The 27427-nt window shown below is 44.2% G+C and overlaps 15 non-coding genes across 15 annotated transcripts; 8 read left to right on the top strand and 7 right to left on the bottom strand.

Annotated features, from left to right (window-relative positions):
- The first annotated feature begins 8950 nt into the window (after positions 1-8950).
- TRNAQ-CUG lies at positions 8951-9022 on the top strand. The gene has a single exon. It is a non-coding gene; the product is annotated as a tRNA-Gln (tRNA).
- Positions 9023-9319: 297 nt separating this feature from the next.
- On the bottom strand, positions 9320-9401 carry TRNAS-UGA. Its single transcript has one exon. It is a non-coding gene; the product is annotated as a tRNA-Ser (tRNA).
- A 5948-nt stretch (positions 9402-15349) lies between these two features.
- Positions 15350-15421, top strand: TRNAQ-CUG. The gene has a single exon. It is a non-coding gene; the product is annotated as a tRNA-Gln (tRNA).
- Positions 15422-15718: 297 nt separating this feature from the next.
- TRNAS-UGA lies at positions 15719-15800 on the bottom strand. Its single transcript has one exon. It is a non-coding gene; the product is annotated as a tRNA-Ser (tRNA).
- Positions 15801-17174: 1374 nt separating this feature from the next.
- On the top strand, positions 17175-17246 carry TRNAQ-CUG. Its single transcript has one exon. It is a non-coding gene; the product is annotated as a tRNA-Gln (tRNA).
- A 297-nt stretch (positions 17247-17543) lies between these two features.
- On the bottom strand, positions 17544-17625 carry TRNAS-UGA. The gene has a single exon. It is a non-coding gene; the product is annotated as a tRNA-Ser (tRNA).
- Positions 17626-18999: 1374 nt separating this feature from the next.
- On the top strand, positions 19000-19071 carry TRNAQ-CUG. Its single transcript has one exon. It is a non-coding gene; the product is annotated as a tRNA-Gln (tRNA).
- Positions 19072-20816: 1745 nt separating this feature from the next.
- TRNAQ-CUG lies at positions 20817-20888 on the top strand. Its single transcript has one exon. It is a non-coding gene; the product is annotated as a tRNA-Gln (tRNA).
- Positions 20889-21185: 297 nt separating this feature from the next.
- Positions 21186-21267, bottom strand: TRNAS-UGA. The gene has a single exon. It is a non-coding gene; the product is annotated as a tRNA-Ser (tRNA).
- Positions 21268-22641: 1374 nt separating this feature from the next.
- TRNAQ-CUG lies at positions 22642-22713 on the top strand. The gene has a single exon. It is a non-coding gene; the product is annotated as a tRNA-Gln (tRNA).
- A 297-nt stretch (positions 22714-23010) lies between these two features.
- On the bottom strand, positions 23011-23092 carry TRNAS-UGA. Its single transcript has one exon. It is a non-coding gene; the product is annotated as a tRNA-Ser (tRNA).
- Positions 23093-24466: 1374 nt separating this feature from the next.
- On the top strand, positions 24467-24538 carry TRNAQ-CUG. The gene has a single exon. It is a non-coding gene; the product is annotated as a tRNA-Gln (tRNA).
- A 296-nt stretch (positions 24539-24834) lies between these two features.
- TRNAS-UGA lies at positions 24835-24916 on the bottom strand. Its single transcript has one exon. It is a non-coding gene; the product is annotated as a tRNA-Ser (tRNA).
- Positions 24917-26291: 1375 nt separating this feature from the next.
- On the top strand, positions 26292-26363 carry TRNAQ-CUG. The gene has a single exon. It is a non-coding gene; the product is annotated as a tRNA-Gln (tRNA).
- Positions 26364-26660: 297 nt separating this feature from the next.
- TRNAS-UGA lies at positions 26661-26742 on the bottom strand. Its single transcript has one exon. It is a non-coding gene; the product is annotated as a tRNA-Ser (tRNA).
- Positions 26743-27427: the final 685 nt, after the last annotated feature.

The raw sequence follows: 27427 nt of genomic DNA, 5'->3' as shown, positions 1-27427 counted from the left end.
ATCGCTATATTCTTTTCTTGGGCTGCAGCCATGTTTTCTCCCCCTCTGATTCTAGTGCAGCTGAGCCAGGAAGTTAAGGCGGAGGGGGCTTGGTTTAGGCTACATAATTTACGTCTACCCAGTAAGAGTAGCCAATTTGTTGGAAGGAATCTCCTAGTTACCAATTGTATAAAATAAAAGCGCTAACAGTCCCAGCTATGGAACATACATAGCATTAGCAATAGTACATACATAGAACCTGCCCTAATACCAATTAGTGTTTACGTAGCTAATTGGGGCTCGTTTAAAGCTTTACAGGGAAAGGCACTCAAGTTTTCCTAGACACCTATGTGGATGCATGTAGAGGACACTATTACTGTCTTCATGCCACTAAGGGGACAAAATTACTGTGTAGGGCACACAATGGAAAAATTCATGTGTGGAAAACCTTCTGGGGCAGTGGTCGGCAAGCCGCGGCTCGCGAGCCACATGCGGCTCTTTACACACTTTAATGCGGCTCTTCTGCAGGGCTCCAGAAGCCATTTGCGACTGGACCCGCCGCCGCAGCTCTGCTCAATACAGCGGCGGGCACAGGAGATGATCGTTCTCAGCAGCGCAGGAGGAGTCTCTCCCTCCCCCCTGTGCTGCTGCCCCCGCCGCTGCCAATAAGAAGAGGCAGGAGGAGGAGTAGGAGGGGCTGTGGCCACTGCACCACCAATGAAGAAAACTGACCTGTTAATACAAATACAGGAGGCGGGCGCTGGAATCAAATAGCCGGCACCCGACCTCTGTGACAGGGAGCTGCGATCAGCTGCAGTCGAGTTAACCCTTCAGGTGCGGTACCTGAGGGGTTAACTGCCGCTGATCGCAGCCCCCTGTCACAGAGGTCGGGTGCCGGCTATTTGATTCCGGCACCCGCCTCCTGTATTTGTATAAGAAACGTTGGTGGCACAGTGCGGCCCCCCCCCCCCCAGTATAATAAACGTTGGTGGCACAGTGCGCCCCCCCCCAGTATAATAAACATTGGTGGCGCAGTGGGCAGTGCCAATGAGGGTTAAAAATAATAAAAGAAAATTAACTCACCTCCTCCAGTTGATCAGGTAGCTGCCGGTCTCCTGTTCTTACTTCTTTCTAGTTTCTTCAGGACCTGTGGTGACGTCACTGAGCTCATCACATGGCCCATTACCATGGTGATGGATCATGTGATGAGCACAGTGATGTCACCACAGGTCCTGCGTCCTGAAGAAACTAGAAAGAAGTAAGAACAGGAGACGATCAATTGGAGGAGGTGAGTTAATTATTTTTTTATTTTTTAACCCTCATTGGCACTGCCCACTGCGCCACCAATGTTTATTATATTGAGGGGGGGCGCACTGCGCCACTAATGTTTATTATATTGGGGTGATGGGGGGGCGCACTGCGCCACCAATGTTTATTATACTGGGGTGTTGGGGGGGCGCACTGCGCCACCAATGTTTATTATATTGGGGTGATGGGGGGGCGCACTGCGCCACCAATGTTTATTATATTGGGGTGATGGGGGGGGCGCACTGAGCCACCAATGTTTATTATATTGAGGGGGGCGCACTGCGCCACCAATGTTTATTATATTGGGGTGATGGGGGGGCGCACTGCGCCACCAATGTTTATTATATTGAGGGGGGGCGCACTGCGCCACCAATGTTTATTATATTGGGGTGATGGGGGGCGCACTGCGCCACCAATGTTTATTATATTGGGGTGATTGGGGGGTGCACTGCGCCACCAATATTTATTATATTGACCTTCTACTATGCATTCTGTATTCAGAATGCTATTATTTTCCCTAATAACTATGTTATAAGGGAAAATAATACAGTGAATAGACTTTCATCCTAGGAACCATGCGTGAAAATCGTACTTGCTTGCGATTTTCACACAGCCCCATTAACTTCTATGGGGCCTGCGTTGCGCGAAAAACGCACAACAGAGCATGCTGCGATATTCACGCAACGCACAAGTGATGTGTGAAAATCACCGCTCATGTGCACAGCCCCATAGAAATGAATGGGTCCGGATTTAGTGCGGGTGCATTCCAGTATTTTGAATGACTGATCTGGCACTAATACATTCCTATGGGGAAAAATGCCGGATCCGGCATTCAGGAAAATCTTCATTTTTTTTCGCCGGAGATAAAACCGTAGCATGCTACGGTTTTATCTTTTGCCTGATCAGTCAAAATGACTGAACTGAAGACATCCTGATGCATCCTGAACGGATTACTCTCCATTCAGAATGCATGGGGATAAAACTGATCAGTTATTTTCCGGTATAGAGCCCCTGTGACGGAACTCTATGCCGGAAATGAAAAACGCTAATGTGAAAGTACTTTAACCCCTTAAGGACCGGGCTCATTTTCACCTTAAGGACCAGGCCATTTTTTGGAAATCTAACCAGTGTCACTTTAAGTGCTAATAACTTTAAAACGCTTTGACTTATCCAGGCCGTTCTGAGATTGTTTTTTCGTCACATATTGTACTTCATGACACTGGTAAAATGAAGTCAAAAAAATAAAAATTTTTTGCACAAAAAAATACCTAATTTACCAAAAATTTGGAAAAATTTGCAAATTTCAAAGTTTCAGTTTCTCTACTTCTGTAATACATAGTAATACCCCAAAAAATTGTGATGACTTTACATTCCCCATATGTCTACTTCATGTTTGAATTGTTTTGGGAATGATATTTTATTTTTTGGGGATGTTATAAGGCTTAGAAGTTTAGAAGCAAATCTTGAAATTTTTCAGAAATTTACAAAAACTCAATTTTTAGGGACCAGTTCAGGTCTGAAGTCGATTTGCGAGGCTTACATAATAGAAACCACCCAAAAATGACCCCATCTAAGAAACTACACCCCTCAAGGTATTCAAAACTGATTTTGCATACATTATTAACCCTTTAGGTGTTGCACAAGAGTTATTGGCAAATGGGGAGGAAATTTGAGAATTTCATTTTTTTGTCAAATTTTTCATTTTAACACATTTTTTCCACTAACAAAGCAAGGGTTAACAGCCAAACAAGATTGTATCTTTATTGCCCTGACTCTGCCGTTTACAGAAACACCCCATATGTGGCCGTAAACTACTGTACGGGCACACAGTAGGGCGTAGAGTGAAAGGTGCGCCGTTTTGTTTTTGGAGGGCTGATTTTTATGGACTGGTTTTTTGACACCATGTCCCATTTGAAGACCCCTGATGCACCCCTAGAGGAGAAACTCCCTAAAAGTGACCCCATCTAAGAAACTACACCCCTCAAGGTATTCAAAACTGATTTTACATACGTCGTTAACCCTTTAGGTGTTGCACAAGAGTTATTGGCAAATAGGGATGAAATTTGAGAATTTCATTTTTTTGCCTAATTTTCAATTTTAACCCATTTTTTCCACTAACAAAGCAAGGGTTAACAGCCAAACAAGACTGTATCTTTATTGCCCTGACTCTGCTGTTTACATAAACACCCCATATGTGGCCGTAAACTACTGTACGGCCACACAGCGGGGCGCAGAGTGAAAGGTGCGCCGTTTGGTTTTTGGAAGGCTGATTTTGCTGGACTGTTTTTTTGACACCATGTCCCATTTGAAGCCCCCCTGATGCACCCCTAGAGTAGAAACTCCATAAAAGTGACCCCATCTAAGAAACTACACCCTTCAAGGTATTCAAAACTGATTTTACAAACGTTGTTAACCCTTTAGGTGTTGCACAAGATTTAATGGAAAATAGAGACACAATTTCAAAATTTCAAATTTTTGGCAGATTTTCCATTTTAATATTTTTTTTCCAGTTACAAAGCAAGGGTTAACAGCCAAACAAAACTCATTATTTATGGCCCTGATTCTGTAGTTTACAGAAACACCCCATATGTGTTCGTAAACCGCTGTACGGGCACACGGCAGGGCGCAGAAGGAAAGGAATGCCATACGGTTTTTGGAAGGCAGGTTTTGCTGGACTGTTTTTTTTGACACCATGTCCCATTTGAAGCCCCCCTGATGCACCCCTAGAGTGGAAACTCCAAAAAAGTGACTCCATTTTAGAAACTACGGGATAGGGTGGCAGTTTTGTTGGTACTAGTTTAGGGTACATATGATTTTTGGTTGCTCTATATTACACTTTTTGTGCAGCAAGGTAACAAGAAATAGCTTTTTTGGCACGTTTTTTTTTTTTTTGTTATTTACAACATTCATCTGACAGGTTAGATCATGTGGTAATTTTATAGAGCAGGTTGTCACGGATGCGGCGGTACCTAATATGTATAAATTTTTTTTATTTATGTAAGTTTTATACAATAACTTCATTTTTAAAACCAAAAAAATGTTTTAGTGTCTCCATAGTCTAAGAGCTATAGTTTTTTCAGTTTTTGGGCGATTATCTTGAGTAGGGTCTCATTTTTTGCGGGATGAGATGACGGTTTGATTGGCACTATTTTGGGGTGCATATGACTTTTTGATCGCTTGCTATTACACTTTTTGTGATGTAAGATGGCAAAAAATGGCTTTTTTTTACACTGTTTTTATTTTTATTTTTTTACGGTGGTCATCTGAGGGGTTAGGTCATGTGATATTTTTATAGAGCCGGTCGATACGGACGCGGAGATACCTAATATGTATACTTTTTTTTTATTTATGTAAGTTTTACACAATGATTTCATTTTTGAAACAAAAAAAAATCATGTTTTAGTGTTTCCATAGTCTAAGAGCCATAGTTTTTTCAGCTTTTGGGCGATTATCTTGAGTAGGGTCTCATTTTTTGCGGGATGAGATGACGGTTTGATTGGTACTATTTTGGCGTACATGCGACTTTTTTGATCACTTTTATTACCTTTTTTGGGAAGTAAGGTGGGCAAAATTTCAATTTTCTCATAGTTTTTATTTTTTTATTTTTATGGCGTTCACCGTGCGGGGAAAGTAACATGACCATTTTATAGATCAGGTCGTTACGGACGCGGCGATACCTAATATGTGTAGTTTATTTTATTTTTTTAATTTTTATTCAGTGATAAATGTTATTTTTTTTATCTTAACTTTTTTCACTTTTTTTTACATTTTTTTGACCCAGACCCGCTTGGTTCTTGAAGATCCAGTGGGTCTGATGTCTGTATAATACAGTACAGTACAATATATATTGTTCTGTACTGTATTTTACTTACACTGAACAGATCTATGCTTTCAGCATAGATCTGTTCAGCACCATGGACAGCAGGACGCCTGAGCAGGCGTCCTGTTGCCATGGGAACCCTCCCCGTCTGCTCAGAACTTCGCAGACGGGGAAGGGTAAGCACAGGGCTGAGGGGGGCTCTCTGGGGGCTCTCTCCCTCTCCATCGGGGGGCTGCAAAGGCACAGCAGCCCCCCGATGGAGAGGGAGGGAGCTCCCTGACCGATGACAGTTAACTTTTTCCATACAGCGGTCCGTACGGACCGCGGTACGGAAAGGGTTAAACGGCTGACATCTGCACAGATGTCAGCCGTTTATACCAGGGTGCCGGCAATGTGCTGGCACCCTGGTATACCCACTAGAAGCCAACGATCATTCATGGGGAGGCGGGCGGGGGATCGCGATCCCGCCTGCCGCACCGCCCGCCTCCCGCAACGCCCCCACCGCATGCGACACCCCCCCCGCACCACCCGCCGGCATCAAATCATGCAGGGGTGCAGGGGGGGGTGAAAAATATAGATTTTAGCCACTCTAAAGTTTCTGATCGCCGCGGTCAGGGACCGCGGGGATCAGAAACTGCAAAAAGCGCAGCAAACCGCAGGTCTGAATTGACCTGCGGTTTGCTGCGATCGCCGACACGGGGGGGTCACATGACCCCCCCTGGCGTTGTCACAGGATGCCGGCTGAAGGATTTCAGCCGAAATCCCGTTCCGTTTAACCCCTCGGGCGCCGGGAATACAGATTTTAAGTCAGGACGTACCGGTACGTCCTGTGTCCTTAAGGACTCGGGAAATAGGGCGTACCGGTACGTCCTATGTCCTTAAGGGGTTAAAATATTAAGTTTAAATCCCCCCTTTCCCAATTTTACATATAAAATATATAAACAATAAATAAATAAACATATTACATAGCCTTTTTAGTCACCTTGTCACCCCAAAAAATAGCATAGGACTGTTCTATTATGGGCCGAATGTTTCATAAAATGCGAAATGCACGCAGCTTTTTTTGGTGTTTTTTTTTTTTTGCGCGGTATTGAGTATCACAATACTTTTTTATAGTGACGAAAGCGAATCAAAATTTCGGTTTCAAAACAACCCTACGCCGATCTGATCGGCGTAGCGTTGTCACGATACCAAAATTTTGATTCAGTTTCGATTTGGCGACTAAAAATTTGATTTGGCTCCTAAATTTTTCAGTTCAGGAGCCAATGGCTACTAGGAATTTTTTTTAGTCTGGAGCACTGTTCTGTGTGCCGGGCGCCCGCTCCCCTCCCTCCTCTCGGGGGCGGCAGCCTGCGGCTGTCCTGCCTACATGTGTGCCGTGCGGCGCTCAGGCCAAAGGAGGCGTCACTGACTGTCAGTGGGCCGCGGCGGAGGGAGGCGAGGAGGCGGAGCTGCTCTGTCTGCTATGGCCTGTAAAAGCTGCCCCTCCCGGCTGGCAGCAGAAGAACAGTCACAGAGTAACACTGATGCACGACTTGTTGGAACTTGGCCGACCCTGCTGGACTCTAGTCTGGACTCTGGAGAAGACACCTTAAGGCAGAGCCAGCTGAGATTGGAGCCAGGACCAGACCGACCCCACTCCAGCCAGACCCCAGTGATATATCAGGTACCGACTCCAACATTGTCCCTCATCATGTCACCCACCCGATGGTGCAGACTCCAACATTGTCCCCCATTAGGGAGCATAATGGATGGGGGCTGACGGCTGTCATGGGGGGCATGATGGCTGACATGGGAGTAATGATGGATGGGTGCTGACGGCTGACATGGGCATGATGGATGGGGTGCTGACGGCTGACATGGGCATGATGGATGGGGTGCTGACATGGGGGGCTGACGGCTGACATAAGGTCATGATGGCTGACATGGGGGGCATGATGGATGGGGGCTGACGGCTGACATGGGCATGATGGATGGAGTGCTGACATGGGGGGCTGATGGCTGACGGCTGACATGGGGTGCTGACGGCTGACATAGGGGCATGACGGCTGACATGGGGGGCATGATGGATGGGGGCTGACAGCTGACATGGGCATGATGGATGGGGTGCTGACGGCTGACATGGGGGGCATGATGGCTGACATGGGGGGCTGATGGCTGACATGGGGGGTAATGATGGCTGGGGGCTGACATGGGCATGATGGGGTGCTGACGGCTGACATGGGCATGATGGATGGGGTGCTGACGGCTGACATGGGCGTGAGGGGTGGGGGGCTGACGGCTGACATAAGGTCATGATGGCTGACATGGGGGGCATGATGGATGGGGGCTGACGGCTGACATGGACATGATGGATGGAGTGCTGACATGGGGGGCTGATGGCTGACGGCTGACATGGGGTGCTGACGGCTGACATAGGGGCATGACGGCTGACATGGGGGGCATGATGGATGGGGGCTGACAGCTGACATGGGCATGATGGATGGGGTGCTGACGGCTGACATGGGGGGCATGATGGCTGACATGGGGGGCTGATGGCTGACATGGGGGGTAATGATGGATGGGGGCTGACATGGGCATGATGGGGTGCTGACGGCTGACATGGGAATGATGGATGGGGTGCTGACGGCTGACATGGGCATGATGGATGGGGTGCTGACGGCTGACATGGGCATGATGGTTGGGGTGCTGGAATGGGGGGCTGACGGCTGACATAGGGGCATGACGGCTGACATGGGGGCATGATGGATGGGGGCTGACGGCTGACATGGGCATGATGAATGGGGTGCTGACGGCTGATATGGGGGGCTGATCTGAGGTATGATTAACATTGGGGGTCTGATTGGTGGTCTGACCTGAGGTATAATGGAAAATATTGTTTCTTATAATACTCCTCTAAAACCTATGTGCATCTTATAGGGCGAAAAGTACAGTCCTCAAACCAGATTGAAGCAGAGCGAAGATTTCAGGACCACACAGAGCAGAAGCCAGCTGCTGCAGACAGAACCAGGACCAGGTGAGCTGCGGGCTGGGCGGGGGGAGGGGGGGGGGTCACCGAGATGTAGCTTCGCTTGTGTTGCCAAAAAATCCTTGCACAGGCTCTGGTCACGTCCACGTGACAGGGCCGGTGCAAAGAGTCCCACAGTACCCGACCTATGTGGATAGTTGCATGCACAATATTCTCAATAAAAACTTATTGAAACTAAAAACAGTGTACCATCCTATGTATTTTCGGTTTTAAAAATGTGGCTCTCAAAATAAATTTCAATCGTGGTTTTGGCGAGATTTGGCTCAGTTGAAAAAAAAGGTTGCCCACCACTGTTCTGGGGCACTGTATAAAACTAATACTTTTGGAGTAACTATAGTTAAGACACTATTATTTCTGGAGTGGAGTACAGTATTTGGGGGAGTACTTTACAACATAGCAAGTACAGGAATGTGGGCATCTGGGGCAGCTACAGGCATGGTGATAGGTAAAGGAGTGGAAAGTACTTTTAAAGGGGAGGCAGGGTCTGAAGTGTGAGGAGAGGGTGTAGAATAGTAAAAGAGGGAGCTGGAAAAGCAAGGTGCTAAAGATGTCTACTCCGCAAACTCTGCAGAGATTTGTCATGGTCAGGAGAAGTTATCATGGCAGCCTGGGCCTGATGAAGAAGAAAAGATGGAAAGTTAACTTCTCCAATTAGAGGAGATGTCAACTTGAGTCACTGGATTGAATTGTATTCTAGTACATTAGCCTATGTGCTAAGAGTAAATAGAATTTTTTTTCGGTCTCCTCTAAGTAGGCCCTAACAACGTTCAATTTGACAAGCTGCGGATAGCCATCATCAACAAGTTCTTGTGGAGGGTTCCATGGTGTAATGGTTAGCACTCTGGACTCTGAATCCAGCGATCCGAGTTCAAATCTCGGTGGGACCTATCTTTTTGAATTCTTGTGTTCTCTTACTTTCGTTAAATTGCTTGTTTTTACACAATACTCCACTCTTCATTGCGATTAGATTTCTATTGAGGTGCAAGCTATTGTATTTCACAATGAAAAAAAGACATAGCTATTTGCTTCGCATGTAACCAGCTCACAGAATACTGAAAATTGGAACGACAAGACGTGAAGTTAGAATCAGTATAGGAGACTCATATGCTCCCAGGAGCCAAGGTGCCAAGCATAAGCTTGACAATGCCTCCCCGTTTTATTGAAGGGTAAACAGAGATAGACAACGCTGTGAACAGGATTTGAACCTGTGCGGGGAAACCCCATTGGATTTCAAGTCCCACGCCTTAACCACTCGGCCATCACAGCACATTTGTTCCAAAGATGCTGTCATGCTTGCTTCTAGCATGCTGATTGGTGAGTGGACAATCACCCTACCCCTATACAGACACTAGCCTTCAAGGAGCAAAAACCCCTTTCCTTGTGCAAGACCACACTGTTTTTTGCATTGGACAGTCAATATCTAGAGATTGGACAAACTTTAAAATGAAAGCCACATAAATATTACTTTCGTAAGTGGTACCAAGAGCCTCAGTTAATCTTCCTACGATAAGTGACAAAAGGTAAAGGAGGTCTTGCACCAGGTCTCAATTTACTAATCAATTAAAGTAACACTCAGCACAGACTCCAAACCCAAAAAAGAACAACCAACAAAACCTAACATAATCTCCTTTTTTTATTTTCTTCTTTTATCTTATATCACAACTGTAGACCATGACAAATTAAATAGAAAATCGCTATATTCTTTTCTTGGGCTGCAGCCATGTTTTCTCCCCCTCTGATTCTAGTGCAGCTGAGCCAGGAAGTTAAGGCGGAGGGGGCTTGGTTTAGGCTACATAATTTACGTCTACCCAGTAAGAGGCTGATTTTGCTGGACTGTTTTTTTGACACCATGTCCCATTTGAAGCCCCCCTGATGCACCCCTAGAGTAGAAACTCCATAAAAGTGACCCCATCTAAGAAACTACACCCTTCAAGGTATTCAAAACTGATTTTACAAACGTTGTTAACCCTTTAGGTGTTGCACAAGATTTAATGGAAAATAGAGACACAATTTCAAAATTTCAAATTTTTGGCAGATTTTCCATTTTAATATTTTTTTTCCAGTTACAAAGCAAGGGTTAACAGCCAAACAAAACTCATTATTTATGGCCCTGATTCTGTAGTTTACAGAAACACCCCATATGTGTTCGTAAACCGCTGTACGGGCACACGGCAGGGCGCAGAAGGAAAGGAATGCCATACGGTTTTTGGAAGGCAGGTTTTGCTGGACTGTTTTTTTGACACCATGTCCCATTTGAAGCCCCCCTGATGCACCCCTAGAGTGGAAACTCCAAAAAAGTGACTCCATTTTAGAAACTACGGGATAGGGTGGCAGTTTTGTTGGTACTAGTTTAGGGTACATATGATTTTTGGTTGCTCTATATTACACTTTTTGTGCAGCAAGGTAACAAGAAATAGCTTTTTTGGCACGTTTTTTTTTTTTTTGTTATTTACAACATTCATCTGACAGGTTAGATCATGTGGTAATTTTATAGAGCAGGTTGTCACGGATGCGGCGGTACCTAATATGTATAAATTTTTTTTATTTATGTAAGTTTTATACAATAACTTCATTTTTAAAACCAAAAAAATGTTTTAGTGTCTCCATAGTCTAAGAGCTATAGTTTTTTCAGTTTTTGGGCGATTATCTTGAGTACGGTCTCATTTTTTGCGGGATGAGATGACGGTTTGATTGGCACTATTTTGGGGTGCATATGACTTTTTGATCGCTTGCTATTACACTTTTTGTGATGTAAGATGGCAAAAAATGGCTTTTTTTTACACTGTTTTTATTTTTATTTTTTTACGGTGGTCATCTGAGGGGTTAGGTCATGTGATATTTTTATAGAGCCGGTCGATACGGACGCGGAGATACCTAATATGTATACTTTTTTTTTATTTATGTAAGTTTTACACAATGATTTCATTTTTGAAACAAAAAAAAATCATGTTTTAGTGTTTCCATAGTCTAAGAGCCATAGTTTTTTCAGCTTTTGGGCGATTATCTTGAGTAGGGTCTCATTTTTTGCGGGATGAGATGACGGTTTGATTGGTACTATTTTGGCGTACATGCGACTTTTTTGATCACTTTTATTACCTTTTTTGGGAAGTAAGGTGGGCAAAATTTCAATTTTCTCATAGTTTTTATTTTTTTATTTTTATGGCGTTCACCGTGCGGGGAAAGTAACATGACCATTTTATAGATCAGGTCGTTACGGACGCGGCGATACCTAATATGTGTAGTTTATTTTATTTTTTTAATTTTTATTCAGTGATAAATGTTATTTTTTTTATCTTAACTTTTTTCACTTTTTTTTAATTTTTTTTGACCCAGACCCGCTTGGTTCTTGAAGATCCAGTGGGTCTGATGTCTGTATAATACAGTACAGTACAATATATATTGTTCTGTACTGTATTTTACTTACACTGAACAGATCTATGCTTTCAGCATAGATCTGTTCAGCACCATGGACAGCAGGACGCCTGAGCAGGCGTCCTGTTGCCATGGGAACCCTCCCCGTCTGCTCAGAACTTCGCAGACGGGGAAGGGTAAGCACAGGGCTGAGGGGGGCTCTCTGGGGGCTCTCTCCCTCTCCATCGGGGGGCTGCAAAGGCACAGCAGCCCCCCGATGGAGAGGGAGGGAGCTCCCTGACCGATGACAGTTAACTTTTTCCATACAGCGGTCCGTACGGACCGCGGTACGGAAAGGGTTAAACGGCTGACATCTGCACAGATGTCAGCCGTTTATACCAGGGTGCCGGCAATGTGCTGGCACCCTGGTATACCCACTAGAAGCCAACGATCATTCATGGGGAGGCGGGCGGGGGATCGCGATCCCGCCTGCCGCACCGCCCGCCTCCCGCAACGCCCCCACCGCATGCGACACCCCCCCCGCACCACCCGCCGGCATCAAATCATGCAGGGGTGCAGGGGGGGGTGAAAAATATAGATTTTAGCCACTCTAAAGTTTCTGATCGCCGCGGTCAGGGACCGCGGGGATCAGAAACTGCAAAAAGCGCAGCAAACCGCAGGTCTGAATTGACCTGCGGTTTGCTGCGATCGCCGACACGGGGGGGTCACATGACCCCCCCTGGCGTTGTCACAGGATGCCGGCTGAAGGATTTCAGCCGAAATCCCGTTCCGTTTAACCCCTCGGGCGCCGGGAATACAGATTTTAAGTCAGGACGTACCGGTACGTCCTGTGTCCTTAAGGACTCGGGAAATAGGGCGTACCGGTACGTCCTATGTCCTTAAGGGGTTAAAATATTAAGTTTAAATCCCCCCTTTCCCAATTTTACATATAAAATATATAAACAATAAATAAATAAACATATTACATAGCCTTTTTAGTCACCTTGTCACCCCAAAAAATAGCATAGGACTGTTCTATTATGGGCCGAATGTTTCATAAAATGCGAAATGCACGCAGCTTTTTTTGGTGTTTTTTTTTTTTTTCGCGGTATTGAGTATCACAATACTTTTTTATAGTGACGAAAGCGAATCAAAATTTCGGTTTCAAAACAACCCTACGCCGATCTGATCGGCGTAGCGTTGTCACGATACCAAAATTTTGATTCAGTTTCGATTTGGCGACTAAAAATTTGATTTGGCTCCTAAATTTTTCAGTTCAGGAGCCAATGGCTACTAGGAATTTTTTTTAGTCTGGAGCACTGTTCTGTGTGCCGGGCGCCCGCTCCCCTCCCTCCTCTCGGGGGCGGCAGCCTGCGGCTGTCCTGCCTACATGTGTGCCGTGCGGCGCTCAGGCCAAAGGAGGCGTCACTGACTGTCAGTGGGCCGCGGCGGAGGGAGGCGAGGAGGCGGAGCTGCTCTGTCTGCTATGGCCTGTAAAAGCTGCCCCTCCCGGCTGGCAGCAGAAGAACAGTCACAGAGTAACACTGATGCACGACTTGTTGGAACTTGGCCGACCCTGCTGGACTCTAGTCTGGACTCTGGAGAAGACACCTTAAGGCAGAGCCAGCTGAGATTGGAGCCAGGACCAGACCGACCCCACTCCAGCCAGACCCCAGTGATATATCAGGTACCGACTCCAACATTGTCCCTCATCATGTCACCCACCCGATGGTGCAGACTCCAACATTGTCCCCCATTAGGGAGCATAATGGATGGGGGCTGACGGCTGTCATGGGGGGCATGATGGCTGACATGGGAGTAATGATGGATGGGTGCTGACGGCTGACATGGGCATGATGGATGGGGTGCTGACGGCTGACATGGGCATGATGGATGGGGTGCTGACATGGGGGGCTGACGGCTGACATAAGGTCATGATGGCTGACATGGGGGGCATGATGGATGGGGGCTGACGGCTGACATGGGCATGATGGATGGAGTGCTGACATGGGGGGCTGATGGCTGACGGCTGACATGGGGTGCTGACGGCTGACATAGGGGCATGACGGCTGACATGGGGGGCATGATGGATGGGGGCTGACAGCTGACATGGGCATGATGGATGGGGTGCTGACGGCTGACATGGGGGGCATGATGGCTGACATGGGGGGCTGATGGCTGACATGGGGGGTAATGATGGATGGGGGCTGACATGGGCATGATGGGGTGCTGACGGCTGACATGGGCATGATGGATGGGGTGCTGACGGCTGACATGGGCATGATGGATGGGGGGCTGACGGCTGACATAAGGTCATGATGGCTGACATGGGGGGCATAATGGATGGGGGCTGACGGCTGACATGGACATGATGGATGGAGTGCTGACATGGGGGGCTGATGGCTGACGGCTGACATGGGGTGCTGACGGCTGACATAGGGGCATGACGGCTGACATGGGGGGCATGATGGATGGGGGCTGACAGCTGACATGGGCATGATGGATGGGGTGCTGACGGCTGACATGGGGGGCATGATGGCTGACATGGGGGGCTGATGGCTGACATGGGGGGTAATGATGGATGGGGGCTGACATGGGCATGATGGGGTGCTGACGGCTGACATGGGAATGATGGATGGGGTGCTGACGGCTGACATGGGCATGATGGATGGGGTGCTGACGGCTGACATGGGCATGATGGTTGGGGTGCTGGAATGGGGGGCTGACGGCTGACATAGGGGCATGACGGCTGACATGGGGGCATGATGGATGGGGGCTGACGGCTGACATGGGCATGATGAATGGGGTGCTGACGGCTGATATGGGGGGCTGATCTGAGGTATGATTAACATTGGGGGTCTGATTGGTGGTCTGACCTGAGGTATAATGGAAAATATTGTTTCTTATAATACTCCTCTAAAACCTATGTGCATCTTATAGGGCGAAAAGTACAGTCCTCAAACCAGATTGAAGCAGAGCGAAGATTTCAGGACCACACAGAGCAGAAGCCAGCTGCTGCAGACAGAACCAGGACCAGGTGAGCTGCGGGCTGGGCGGGGGGAGGGGGGGGGTCACCGAGATGTAGCTTCGCTTGTGTTGCCAAAAAATCCTTGCACAGGCTCTGGTCACGTCCACGTGACAGGGCCGGTGCAAAGAGTCCCACAGTACCCGACCTATGTGGATACTTGCATGCACAATATTCTCAATAAAAACTTATTGAAACTAAAAACAGTGTACCATCCTATGTATTTTCGGTTTTAAAAATGTGGCTCTCAAAATAAATTTCAATCGTGGTTTTGGCGAGATTTGGCTCAGTTGAAAAAAAAGGTTGCCCACCACTGTTCTGGGGCACTGTATAAAACTAATACTTTTGGAGTAACTATAGTTAAGACACTATTATTTCTGGAGTGGAGTACAGTATTTGGGGGAGTACTTTACAACATAGCAAGTACAGGAATGTGGGCATCTGGGGCAGCTACAGGCATGGTGATAGGTAAAGGAGTGGAAAGTACTTTTAAAGGGGAGGCAGGGTCTGAAGTGTGAGGAGAGGGTGTAGAATAGTAAAAGAGGGAGCTGGAAAAGCAAGGTGCTAAAGATGTCTACTCCGCAAACTCTGCAGAGATTTGTCATGGTCAGGAGAAGTTATCATGGCAGCCTGGGCCTGATGAAGAAGAAAAGATGGAAAGTTAACTTCTCCAATTAGAGGAGATGTCAACTTGAGTCACTGGATTGAATTGTATTCTAGTACATTAGCCTATGTGCTAAGAGTAAATAGAATTTTTTTTCGGTCTCCTCTAAGTAGGCCCTAACAACGTTCAATTTGACAAGCTGCGGATAGCCATCATCAACAAGTTCTTGTGGAGGGTTCCATGGTGTAATGGTTAGCACTCTGGACTCTGAATCCAGCGATCCGAGTTCAAATCTCGGTGGGACCTATCTTTTTGAATTCTTGTGTTCTCTTACTTTCGTTAAATTGCTTGTTTTTACACAATACTCCACTCTTCATTGCGATTAGATTTCTATTGAGGTGCAAGCTATTGTATTTCACAATGAAAAAAAGACATAGCTATTTGCTTCGCATGTAACCAGCTCACAGAATACTGAAAATTGGAACTACAAGACGTGAAGTTAGAATCAGTATAGGAGACTCATATGCTCCCAGGAGCCAAGGTGCCAAGCATAAGCTTGACAATGCCTCCCCGTTTTATTGAAGGGTAAACAGAGATAGACAACGCTGTGAACAGGATTTGAACCTGTGCAGGGAAACCCCATTGGATTTCAAGTCCCACGCCTTAACCACTCGGCCATCACAGCACATTTGTTCCAAAGATGCTGTCATGCTTGCTTCTAGCATGCTGATTGGTGAGTGGACAATCACCCTACCCCTATACAGACACTAGCCTTCAAGGAGCAAAAACCCCTTTCCTTGTGCAAGACCACACTGTTTCTTGCATTGGACAGTCAATATCTAGAGATTGGACAAACTTTAAAATGAAAGCCACATAAATATTACTTTCGTAAGTGGTACCAAGAGCCTCAGTTAATCTTCCTACGATAAGTGACAAAAGGTAAAGGAGGTCTTGCACCAGGTCTCAATTTACTAATCAATTAAAGTAACACTCAGCACAGACTCCAAACCCAAAAAAGAACAACCAACAAAACCTAACATAATCTCCTTTTTTTATTTTCTTCTTTTATCTTATATCACAACTGTAGACCATGACAAATTAAATAGAAAATCGCTATATTCTTTTCTTGGGCTGCAGCCATGTTTTCTCCCCCTCTGATTCTAGTGCAGCTGAGCCAGGAAGTTAAGGCGGAGGGGGCTTGGTTTAGGCTACATAATTTACGTCTACCCAGTAAGAGTAGCCAATTTGTTGGAAGGAATCTCCTAGTTACCAATTGTATAAAATAAAAGCGCTAACAGTCCCAGCTATGGAACATACATAGCATTAGCAATAGTACATACATAGAACCTGCCATAATACCAATTAGTGTTTACGTAGCTAATTGGGGCTCGTTTAAAGCTTTACAGGGAAAGGCACTCAAGTTTTCCTAGACACCTATGTGGAGGCATTTAGAGGACACTATTACTGTCTTCATGCCACTAAGGGGACAAAATTACTGTGTAGGGCACACCATGGAAAGATTCATGTGTGGAAAACCTTCTGGGGCACTGTATAAAACTAATACTTTTGGAGTAACTATAGTTAAGACACTATTATTTCTGGAGTGGAGTACAGTATTTGGGGGAGTACTTTACAACATAGCAAGTACAGGAATGTGGGCATCTGGGGCAGCTACAGGCATGGTGATAGGTAAAGGAGTGGAAAGTACTTTTAAAGGGGAGGCAGGGTCTGAAGTGTGAGGAGAGGGTGTAGAATAGTAAAAGAGGGAGCTGGAAAAGCAAGGTGCTAAAGATGTCTACTCCGCAAACTCTGCAGAGATTTGTCATGGTCAGGAGAAGTTATCATGGCAGCCTGGGCCTGATGAAGAAGAAAAGATGGAAAGTTAACTTCTCCAATTAGAGGAGATGTCAACTTGAGTCACTGGATTGAATTGTATTCTAGTACATTAGCCTATGTGCTAAGAGTAAATAGAATTTTTTTTCGGTCTCCTCTAAGTAGGCCCTAACAACGTTCAATTTGACAAGCTGCGGATAGCCATCATCCACAAGTTTTTGCGGAGGGTTCCATGGTGTAATGGTTAGCACTCTGGACTCTGAATCCAGCGATCCGAGTTCAAATCTCGGTGGGACCTATCTTTTTGAATTCTTGTGTTGTCTTACTTTCGTTAAATTGCTTGTTTTTACACAATACTCCACTCTTCATTGCGATTAGATTTCTATTGAGGTGCAAGCTATTGTATTTCACAATGAAAAAAAGACATAGCTATTTGCTTCGCATGTAACCAGCTCACAGAATACTGAAAATTGGAACGACAAGACGTGAAGTTAGAATCAGTATAGGAGACTCATATGCTCCCAGGAGCCAAGGTGCCAAGCATAAGCTTGACAATGCCTCCCCGTTTTATTAAAGGGTAAACAGAGATAGACAACGCTGTGAACAGGATTTGAACCTGTGCGGGGAAACCCCATTGGATTTCAAGTCCAACGCCTTAACCACTCGGCCATCACAGCACATTTGTTCCAAAGATGCTGTCATGCTTACTTCTAGCATGCTGATTGGTGAGTGGACAATCACCCTACCCCTATACAGACACTAGCCTTCAAGGAGCAAAAAACCCTTTCCTTGTGCAAGACCACACCGTTTTTTGCATTGGACAGTCAATATCTAGAGATTGGACAAACTTTAAAATGAAAGCCACATAAATATTACTTTCGTAAGTGGTACCAAGAGCCTCAGTTAATCTTCCTACGATAAGTGACAAAAGGTAAAGGAGGTCTTGCACCAGGTCTCAATTTACTAATCAATTAAAGTAACACTCAGCACAGACTCCAAACCCAAAAAATAACAACGAACAAAACCTAACATAATCTCCTTTTTTTATTTTCTTCTTTTATCTTATATCACAACTGTAGACCATGACAAATTAAATAGAAAATCGCTATATTCTTTTCTTGGGCTGCAGCCATGTTTTCTCCCCCTCTGATTCTAGTGCAGCTGAGCCAGGAAGTTAAGGCGGAGGGGGCTTGGTTTAGGCTACATAATTTACGTCTACCCAGTAAGAGTAGCCAATTTGTTGGAAGGAATCTCCTAGTTACCAATTGTATAAAATAAAAGCGCTAACAGTCCCAGCTATGGAACATACATAGCATTAGCAATAGTACATACATAGAACCTGCCATAATACCAATTAGTGTTTACGTAGCTAATTGGGGCTCGTTTAAAGCTTTACAGGGAAAGGCACTCAAGTTTTCCTAGACACCTATGTGGAGGCATTTAGAGGACACTATTACTGTCTTCATGCCACTAAGGGGACAAAATTACTGTGTAGGGCACACAATGGAAAGATTCATGTGTGGAAAACCTTCTGGGGCACTGTATAAAACTAATACTTTTGGAGTAACTATAGTTAAGACACTATTATTTCTGGAGTGGAGTACAGTATTTGGGGGAGTACTTTACAACATAGCAAGTACAGGAATGTGGGCATCTGGGGCAGCTACAGGCATGGTGATAGGTAAAGGAGTGGAAAGTACTTTTAAAGGGGAGGCAGGGTCTGAAGTGTGAGGAGAGGGTGTAGAATAGTAAAAGAGGGAGCTGGAAAAGCAAGGTGCTAAAGATGTCTACTCCGCAAACTCTGCAGAGATTTGTCATGGTCAGGAGAAGTTATCATGGCAGCCTGGGCCTGATGAAGAAGAAAAGATGGAAAGTTAACTTCTCCAATTAGAGGAGATGTCAACTTGAGTCACTGGATTGAATTGTATTCTAGTACATTAGCCTATGTGCTAAGAGTAAATAGAATTTTTTTTCGGTCTCCTCTAAGTAGGCCGTAACAACGTTCAATTTGACAAGCTGCGGATAGCCATCATCAACAAGTTCTTGTGGAGGGTTCCATGGTGTAATGGTTAGCACTCTGGACTCTGAATCCAGCGATCCGAGTTCAAATCTTGGTGGGACCTATCTTTTTGAATTCTTGTGTTCTCTTACTTTCGTTAAATTGCTTGTTTTTACACAATACTCCACTCTTCATTGCGATTAGATTTCTATTGAGGTGCAAGCTATTGTATTTCACAATGAAAAAAAGACATAGCTATTTGCTTCGCATGTAACCAGCTCACAGAATACTGAAAATTGGAACGACAAGACGTGAAGTTAGAATCAGTATAGGAGACTCATATGCTCCCAGGAGCCAAGGTGCCAAGCATAAGCTTGACAATGCCTCCCCGTTTTATTAAAGGGTAAACAGAGATAGACAACACTGTGAACAGGATTTGCGGGGAAACCCCATTGGATTTCAAGTCCAACGCCTTAACCACTCGGCCATCACAGCACATTTGTTCCAAAGATGCTGTCATGCTTGCTTCTAGCATGCTGATTGGTGAGTGGACAATCACCCTACCCCTATACAGACACTAGCCTTCAAGGAGCAAAAACCCCTTTCCTTGTGCAAGACCACACCGTTTTTTGCATTGGACAGTCAATATCTAGAGATTGGACAAACTTTAAAATGAAAGCCACATAAATATTACTTTCGTAAGTGGTACCAAGAGCCTCAGTTAATCTTCCTACGATAAGTGACAAAAGGTAAAGGAGGTCTTGCACCAGGTCTCAATTTACTAATCAATTAAAGTAACACTCAGCACAGACTCCAAACCCAAAAAATAACAACCAACAAAACCTAACATAATCTCCTTTTTTTATTTTCTTCTTTTATCTTATATCACAACTGTAGACCATGACAAATTAAATAGAAAATCGCTATATTCTTTTCTTGGGCTGCAGCCATGTTTTCTCCCCCTCTGATTCTAGTGCAGCTGAGCCAGGAAGTTAAGGCGGAGGGGGCTTGGTTTAGGCTACATAATTTACGTCTACCCAGTAAGAGTAGCCAATTTGTTGGAAGGAATCTCCTAGTTACCAATTGTATAAAATAAAAGCGCTAACAGTCCCAGCTATGGAACATACATAGCATTAGCAATAGTACATACATAGAACCTGCCATAATACCAATTAGTGTTTACGTAGCTAATTGGGGCTCGTTTAAAGCTTTACAGGGAAAGGCACTCAAGTTTTCCTAGATACCTATGTGGAGGCATTTAGAGGACACTATTACTGTCTTCATGCCACTAAGGGGACAAAATTACTGTGTAGGGCACACAATGGAAAGATTCATGTGTGGAAAACCTTCTGGGGCACTGTATAAAACTAATACTTTTGGAGTAACTATAGTTAAGACACTATTATTTCTGGAGTGGAGTACAGTATTTGGGGGAGTACTTTACAACATAGCAAGTACAGGAATGTGGGCATCTGGGGCAGCTACAGGCATGGTGATAGGTAAAGGAGTGGAAAGTACTTTTAAAGGGGAGGCAGGGTCTGAAGTGTGAGGAGAGGGTGTAGAATAGTAAAAGAGGGAGCTGGAAAAGCAAGGTGCTAAAGATGTCTACTCCGCAAACTCTGCAGAGATTTGTCATGGTCAGGAGAAGTTATCATGGCAGCCTGGGCCTGATGAAGAAGAAAAGATGGAAAGTTAACTTCTCCAATTAGAGGAGCTGTCAACTTGAGTCACTGGATTGAATTGTATTCTAGTACATTAGCCTATGTGCTAAGAGTAAATAGAATTTTTTTTCGGTCTCCTCTAAGTAGGCCCTAACAACGTTCAATTTGACAAGCTGCGGATAGCCATCATCAACAAGTTCTTGTGGAGGGTTCCATGGTGTAATGGTTAGCACTCTGGACTCTGAATCCAGCGATCCGAGTTCAAATCTTGGTGGGACCTATCTTTTTGAATTCTTGTGTTCTCTTACTTTCGTTAAATTGCTTGTTTTTACACAATACTCCACTCTTCATTGCGATTAGATTTCTATTGAAGTGCAAGCTATTGTATTTCACAATGAAAAAAAGACATAGCTATTTGCTTCGCATGTAACCAGCTCACAGAATACTGAAAATTGGAACGACAAGACGTGAAGTTAGAATCAGTATAGGAGACTCATATGCTCCCAGGAGCCAAGGTGCCAAGCAAAAGCTTGACAATGCCTCCCCGTTTTATTAAAGGGTAAACAGAGATAGAAAACGCTGTGAACAGGATTTGAACCTGTGCAGGGAAACCCCACTGGATTTCAAGTCCAACGCCTTAACCACTCGGCCATCACAGCACATTTGTTCCAAAGATGCTGTCATGCTGGCTTCTAGCATGCTGATTGGTGAGTGGACAATCACCCTACCCCTATACAGACACTAGCCTTCAAGGAGCAAATACCCCTTTCCTTGTGCAAGACCACACCGTTTTTTGCATTGGACAGATAATATCTAGAGATTGGACAAACTTTAAAATGAAAGCCACATAAATATTACTTTCGTAAGTGGTACCAAGAGCCTCAGTTAATCTTCCTACGATAAGTGACAAAAGGTAAAGGAGGTCTTGCACCAGGTCTCAATTTACTAATCAATTAAAGTAACACTCAGCACAGACTCCAAACCCAAAAAATAACAACCAACAAAACCTAACATAATCTCCTTTTTTTATTTTCTTCTTTTATCTTATATCACAACTGTAGACCATGACAAATTAAATAGAAAATCGCTATATTCTTTTCTTGGGCTGCAGCCATGTTTTCTCCCCCTCTGATTCTAGTGCAGCTGAGCCAGGAAGTTAAGGCGGAGGGGGCTTGGTTTAGGCTACATAATTTACGTCTACCCAGTAAGAGTAGCCAATTTGTTGGAAGGAATCTCCTAGTTACCAATTGTATAAAATAAAAGCGCTAACAGTCCCAGCTATGGAACATACATAGCATTAGCAATAGTACATACATAGAACCTGCCATAATACCAATTAATGTTTACGTAGCTAATTGGGGCTCGTTTAAAGCTTTACAGGGAAAGGCACTCAAGTTTTCCTAGACACCTATGTGGAGGCATTTAGAGGACACTATTACTGTCTTCATGCCACTAAGGGGACAAAATTACTGTGTAGGGCACACAATGGAAAGATTCATGTGTGGAAAACCTTCTGGGGCACTGTATAAAACTAATACTTTTGGAGTAACTATAGTTAAGACACTATTATTTCTGGAGTGGAGTACAGTATTTGGGGGAGTACTTTACAACATAGCAAGTACAGGAATGTGGGCATCTGAGGCAGCTACAGGCATGGTGATAGGTAAAGGAGTGGAAAGTACTTTTAAAGGGGAGGCAGGGTCTGAAGTGTGAGGAGAGGGTGTAGAATAGTAAAAGAGGGAGCTGGAAAAGCAAGGTGCTAAAGATGTCTACTCCGCAAACTCTGCAGAGATTTGTCATGGTCAGGAGAAGTTATCATGGCAGCCTGGGCCTGATGAAGAAGAAAAGATGGAAAGTTAACTTCTCCAATTAGAGGAGCTGTCAACTTGAGTCACTAGATTGAATTGTATTCTAGTACATTAGCCTATGTGCTAAGAGTAAATAGAATTTTTTTTCGGTCTCCTCTAAGTAGGCCCTAACAACGTTCAATTTGACAAGCTGCGGATAGCCATCATCAACAAGTTCTTGTGGAGGGTTCCATGGTGTAATGGTTAGCACTCTAGACTCTGAATCCAGTGATCTGAGTTCAAATCTCGGTGGGACCTATCTTTTTGAATTCTTGTGTTCTCTTACTTTCGTTAAATTGCTTGTTTTTACACAATACTCCATTCTTCATTGCGATTAGATTTCTATTGAGGTGCAAGCTATTGTATTTCACAATGAAAAAAAGACATAGCTATTTGCTTCGCATGTAACCAGCTCACAGAATACTGAGAATTGGAACGACAAGACGTGAAGTTAGAATCAGTATAGGAGACTCATATGCTCCCAGGATCCAAGGTGCCAAGCATAAGCTTGACAATGCCTCCCCGTTTTATTAAAGGGTAAACAGAGATAAACAACACTGTGAACAGGATTTGAACCTGTGCGGGGAAACCCCATTGGATTTCAAGTCCAACGCCTTAACCACTCGGCCATCACAGCACATTTGTTCCAAAGATGCTGTCATGCTTGCTTCTAGCATGCTGATTGGTGAGTGGACAATCACCCTACCCCTATACAGACACTAGCCTTCAAGGAGCAAAAACCCCTTTCCTTGTGCAAGACCACACCGTTTTTTGCATTGGACAGTCAATATCTAGAGATTGGACAAACTTTAAAATGAAAGTCACATAAATATTACTTTCGTAAGTGGTACCAAGAGCCTCAGTTAATCTTCCTACGATAAGTGACAAAAGGTAAAGGAGGTCTTGCACCAGGTCTCAATTTACTAATCAATTAAAGTAACACTCAGCACAGACTCCAAACCCAAAAAATAACAACCAACAAAACCTAACATACTCTCCTTTTTTTATTTTCTTCTTTTATCTTATATCACAACTGTAGACCATGACAAATTAAATAGAAAATCGCTATATTCTTTTCTTGGGCTGCAGCCATGTTTTCTCCCCCTCTGATTCTAGTGCAGCTGAGCCAGGAATTTAAGGTGGAGGGGGCTTGGTTTAGGCTACATAATTTACGTCTACCCAGTAAGAGTAGCCAATTTGTTGGAAGGAATCTCCTAGTTACCAATTGTATAAAATAAAAGCGCTAACAGTCCCAGCTATGGAACACACATAGCATTAGCAATAGTACATACATAGAACCTGCCATAATACCAATTAGTGTTTACGTAGCTAATTGGGGCTCGTTTAAAGCTTTACAGGGAAAGGCACTCAAGTTTTCCTAGACACCTATGTGGAGGCATTTAGAGGACACTATTACTGTCTTCATGCCACTAAGGGGACAAAATTACTGTGTAGGGCACACAATGGAAAGATTCATGTGTGGAAAACCTTCTGGGGCACTGTATAAAACTAATACTTTTGGAGTAACTATAGTTAAGACACTATTATTTCTGGAGTGGAGTACAGTATTTGGGGGAGTACTTTACAACATAGCAAGTACAGGAATGTGGGCATCTGGGGCAGCTACAGGCATGGTGATAGGTAAAGGTGTGGAAAGTACTTTTAAAGGGGAGGCAGGGTCTGAAGTGTGAGGAGAGGGTGTAGAATAGTAAAAGAGGGAGCTGAAAAAGCAAGGTGCTAAAGATGTCTACTCCGCAAACTCTGCAGAGATTTGTCATGGTCAGGAGAAGTTATCATGGCAGCCTGGGCCTGATGAAGAAGAAAAGATGGAAAGTTAACTTCTCCAATTAGAGGAGCTGTCAACTTTAGTCACTGGATTGAATTGTATTCTAGTACATTAGCCTATGTGCTAAGAGTAAATAGAATTTTTTTTCGGTCTCCTCTAAGTAGGCCCTAACAACGTTCAATTTGACAAGCTGTGGATAGCCATCATCAACAAGTTCTTGTGGAGGGTTCCATGGTGTAATGGTTAGCACTCTGGACTCTGAATCCAGCGATCCGAGTTCAAATCTCGGTGGGACCTATCTTTTTGAATTCTTGTGTTCTCTTACTTTCTTAAATTGCTTGTTTTTACACAATACTCCACTCTTCATTGCGATTAGATTTCTATTGAAGTTCAAGCTATTGTATTTCACAATGAAAAAAAGACATAGCTATTTGCTTCGCATGTAACCAGCTCACAGAATACTGAAAATTGGAACGACAAAACGTGAAGTTAGAATCAGTATAGGAGACTCATATGCTCCCAGGAGCCAAGGTGCCAAGCATAAGCTTGACAATGCCTCCCCGTTTTATTAAAGGGTAAACAGAGATAGAAAACACTGTGAACAGGATTTGAACCTGTGCAGGGAAACCCCACTGGATTTCAAGTCCAACGCCTTAACCACTCGGCCATCACAGCACATTTGTTCCAAAGATGCTGTCATGCTGGCTTCTAGCATGCTGATTGGTGAGTGGACAATCACCCTACCCCTATACAGACACTAGCCTTCAAGGAGCAAAAACCCCTTTCCTTGTGCAAGACCACACCGTTTTTTTGCATTGGACAGTCAATATCTAGAGATTGGACAAACTTTAAAATGAAAGCCACATAAATATTACTTTCGTAAGTGGTACCAAGAGCCTCAGTTAATCTTCCTACGATAAGTGACAAAAGGTAAAGGAGGTCTTGCACCAGGTCTCAATTTACTAATCAATTAAAGTAACACTCAGCACAGACTCCAAACCCAAAAAATAACAACCAACAAAACCTAACATAATCTCCTTTTTTTATTTTCTTCTTTTATCTTATATCACAACTGTAGACCATGACAAATTAAATAGAAAATCGCTATATTCTTTTCTTGGGCTGCAGCCATGTTTTCTCCCCCTCTGATTCTAGTGCAGCTGAGCCAGGAAGTTAAGGCGGAGGGGGCTTGGTTTAGGCTACATAATTTACGTCTACCCAGTAAGAGTAGCCAATTTGTTGGAAGGAATCTCCTAGTTACCAATTGTATAAAATAAAAGCGCTAACAGTCCCAGCTATGGAACATACATAGCATTAGCAATAGTACATACATAGAACCTGCCATAATACCAATTAGTGTTTACGTAGCTAATTGGGGCTCATTTAAAGCTTTACAGGGAAAGGCACTCAAGTTTTCCTAGACACCTATGTGGAGGCATTTAGAGGACACTATTACTGTCTTCATGCCACTAAGGGGACAAAATTACTGTGTAGGGCACACAATGGAAAGATTCATGTGTGGAAAACCTTCTGGGGCACTGTATAAAACTAATACTTTTGGAGTAACTATAGTTAAGACACTATTATTTCTGGAGTGGAGTACAGTATTTGGGGGAGTACTTTACAACATAGCAAGTACAGGAATGTGGGCATCTGGGGCAGCTACAGGCATGGTGATAGGTAAAGGAGTGGAAAGTACTTTTAAAGGGGAGGCAGGGTCTGAAGTGTGAGGAGAGGGTGTAGAATAGTAAAAGAGGGAGCTGGAAAAGCAAGGTGCTAAAGATGTCTACTCCGCAAACTCTGCAGAGATTTGTCATGGTCAGGAGAAGTTATCATGGCAGCCTGGGCCTGATGAAGAAGAAAAGATGGAAAGTTAACTTCTCCAATTAGAGGAGATGTCAACTTGAGTCACTGGATTGAATTGTATTCTAGTACATTAGCCTATGTGCTAAGAGTAAATAGAATTTTTTTTCGGTCTCCTCTAAGTAGGCCCTAACAACGTTCAATTTGACAAGCTGTGGATAGCCATCATCAACAAGTTCTTGTGGAGGGTTCCATGGTGTAATGGTTAGCACTCTGGACTCTGAATCCAGCGATCTGAGTTCAAATCTCGGTGGGTCCTATCTTTTTGAATTCTTGTGTTCTCTTACTTTCGTTAAATTGCTTGTTTTTACACAATACTCCACTCTTCATTGCGATTAGATTTCTAATGAGGTGCAAGCTATTGTATTTCACAATGAAAAAAAGACATAGCTATTTGCTTCGCATGTAACCAGCTCACAGAATACTGAAAATTGGAACGACAAGACGTGAAGTTAGAATCAGTATAGGAGACTCATATGCTCCCAGGAGCCAAGGTGCCAAGCATAAGCTTGACAATGCCTCCCCGTTTTATTAAAGGGTAAACAGAGATACACAACGCTGTGAACAGGATTTGAACCTGTGCGGGGAAACCCCATTGGATTTCAAATCCAACGCCTTAACCACTCGGCCATCACAGCACATTTGTTCCAAAGATGCTGTCATGCTTGCTTCTAGCATGCTGATTGGTGAGTGGACAATCACCCTACCCCTATACAGACACTAGCCTTCAAGGAGCAAAAACCCCTTTCCTTGTGCAAGACCACACCGTTTTTTGCATTGGACAGTCAATATCTAGAGATTGGACAAACTTTAAAATGAAAGCCACATAAATATTACTTTCGTAAGTGGTACCAAGAGCCTCAGTTAATCTTCCTACGATAAGTGACAAAAGGTAAAGGAGGTCTTGCACCAGGTCTCAATTTACTAATCAATTAAAGTAACACTCAGCACAGACTCCAAACCCAAAAAATAACAACCAACAAAACCTAACATAATCTCCTTTTTTTATTTTCTTCTTTTATCTTATATCACAACTGTAGACCATGACAAATTAAATAGAAAATCGCTATATTCTTTTCTTGGGCTGCAGCCATGTTTTCTCCCCGGATAAACATATAATCCAGCTCACCTCCGTAGTAGAGTATATGGTCCCGGCTCCAGGGGCCCTAGGGGAGTGTTCCCGTGGCAGGCTGCAGGTAAGGAGAAAGAAGGTCCCGGAGACAAATGGAGTTCCTCTATCAGCTTTCCTTTAATTTTGCATAAAGTTGACAGACATCACCACCCTCCACATGACATAATATTGACGCGTTTCGGGTAGACACC

This window comes from Bufo bufo, unplaced genomic scaffold (assembly GCF_905171765.1).
Source record: "Bufo bufo unplaced genomic scaffold, aBufBuf1.1, whole genome shotgun sequence".
In the NCBI taxonomy this organism is placed as follows: Eukaryota; Metazoa; Chordata; class Amphibia; order Anura; family Bufonidae; genus Bufo; species Bufo bufo.
This window is presented reverse-complemented; position numbering and strand designations above follow the sequence as displayed.